This window comes from Anas acuta, chromosome 1, assembly GCF_963932015.1.
Source record: "Anas acuta chromosome 1, bAnaAcu1.1, whole genome shotgun sequence".
NCBI lineage: Eukaryota > Metazoa > Chordata > Aves > Anseriformes > Anatidae > Anas > Anas acuta.
This window is the reverse complement of record NC_088979.1, coordinates 34,727,143-34,729,165: the sequence shown is the minus strand read 5'-3', so window position 1 is coordinate 34,729,165 and position 2,023 is coordinate 34,727,143. Positions and strand designations below refer to the sequence as shown.

General features: G+C 46.5%; 1 pseudogene; it reads left to right on the top strand.

Annotated features, from left to right (window-relative positions):
* Positions 1-413: 413 nt before the first annotated feature.
* LOC137850111 (uncharacterized) lies at positions 414-1,150 on the top strand (annotated as a pseudogene).
* The last annotated feature ends 873 nt before the right edge of the window (positions 1,151-2,023 follow it).

The following is a 2,023-nucleotide window of genomic DNA, read 5'->3' as shown; positions in this document are numbered from 1 at the left end:
GGACTGGGGGAGCAAATGAGATTAGAAAGCTTGTGGCTCAAGATAAAGACAGGGAGATTTCTTACCACTTACTGTCATGAGAGAAACAAGTTTGGCTTGTGGAAAAATAATTTAATTTATTGTCGAGTAAAATAGATTCGTGTAGTGACAAACACTTAAAAATACCGTTGTTTCCTGCTCTTCCTGGCTAAACTGCCATCCTTCTTCGCAGCCTCCTCTGTCTATGCCCACACCTCAAGCGGTGCAGGTGGATGGGGCATGAGGGCTGTGGTCAGACTGTAACAGCTCCTCTCTGCCTCTCCTTCCTCTTCACACTTTTCCCATGCTCTGGTGGGGGTCCAGTAAGTTTGCAGATGACACCAAGCTAGGTGCGTGTGTCGATCTGCTCGAGGGTAGGAAGGCTCTGCAGGAGGATCTGGATAGGCTGCACCGATGGGCTGAGGTCAACTGTATGAAGTTCAACAAGGCCAAGTGCCGGGTCCTGCACCTGGGGCGCAATAACCCCAAGCAGAACTACAGGCTGGGAGAGGAATGGTTGGAGAGCTGCCAGGCAGAGAAGGACCTGGGAGTGATGGTGGACAGTCGGCTGAATATGAGCCAGCAGTGTGCTCTGGTGGCCAAGAAGGCCAACGGCATCCTGGCTTGTATCAGAAACACTGTGACCAGCAGGGCTAGGGAGGTGATCGTCCCCCTGTACTCGGCTCTGGTGAGGCCGCACCTCGAGTACTGTGTTCAGTTTTGGGCCCCTCGCTACAAGAAGGACATCGAGGTACTTGAGCGGGTCCAAAGAAGGGCGACGAAGCTGGTGAGGGGCCTGGAGAGCAAGTCCTACGAGGAGCGGCTGAAGGAGCTGGGCTTGTTCAGCCTAGAGAAGAGGAGGCTCAGGGGTGACCTTATTGCTCTGTATAAGTACATTAAAGGAGGCTGTAGCGAGGTGGGGGTTGGCCTGTTCTCCCATGTGCCTGGTGACAGGACGAGGGGGAATGGGCTAAAGTTACGCCAGGGGAGTTTTAGGTTAGATGTTAGGAAGAATTTCTTTACTGAAAGGGTTGTGAGGCATTGGAACGGGCTGCCCAGGGAGGTGGTGGAGTCACCATCCCTGGAAGTCTTCAAAAGACGTTTAGATGTAGAGCTTAGGGATATGGTTTAGTGGGGACTGTTAGTTTTAGGTCAGAGGTTGGACTCGATGATCTTGAGGTCTCTTCCAACCTAGAAAATTCTGTTCTGTTTCTGTCCTTTCCATATGTTGCAGACTATCTGCAGCTACATCGTCCCCAAGGTGCCACCAACTTGGCTGCTGGGCCAAGCTGTGCCCTGCAGTAGGGCCCTTGGAGACAGCTGGAACCGGCTATGTCTGGCATGGGGCAGCCTCGGACTCTCCTCACAAAAGAGCTCCACAGTGCTGCCCCCACCTGCCTCAAATCTTGTCAAATACACCCAAATACACTCACCAAGTACAGTATTTATTATTCTTATTATCATTAGGTGAAAATAAGAAAAGATGCATGTGAAGAAAGAGAATTTAGTGAAGATTTCACGGAGGCAAAATGACCACTAAAGTCATGCTTGTCAAATGGGAACATTTTGTTTGAACTGGAACAGATTTTATTTTGTAATTTTTTTAGAAGCCTTGTCTTTTATTTATTTATTTATTTATTTCCCTCTGTATCTGGTGCATTTTTTAAACATTGCAATGACATTTTGAAACAAAAAGTTAAAAAATATTATTTTAGGAATGCTGAGATTTTTAACACTATTGATTTGAAGCACTCCATTTTGGAAATGTCAAAATGAAATCTGTATGACTTTTTTCTCCTTTACTATTTTTATCCCAGACTATGTTGGAGTGTAGGGGGAATTTTCTAGAGATTTTTCTCTTCTGCTACATAGAAATGACTCATTCTGGGTTTTTCAGAATAGCAAAAGATTTAAGCATCTGTCTAAAGTCCACACTGTGGCATTGCCTTGCAGCTACAAAGAATATTTTTCACCTGAAAGCTGAGAAGAATAGCTGTGAGGAAAT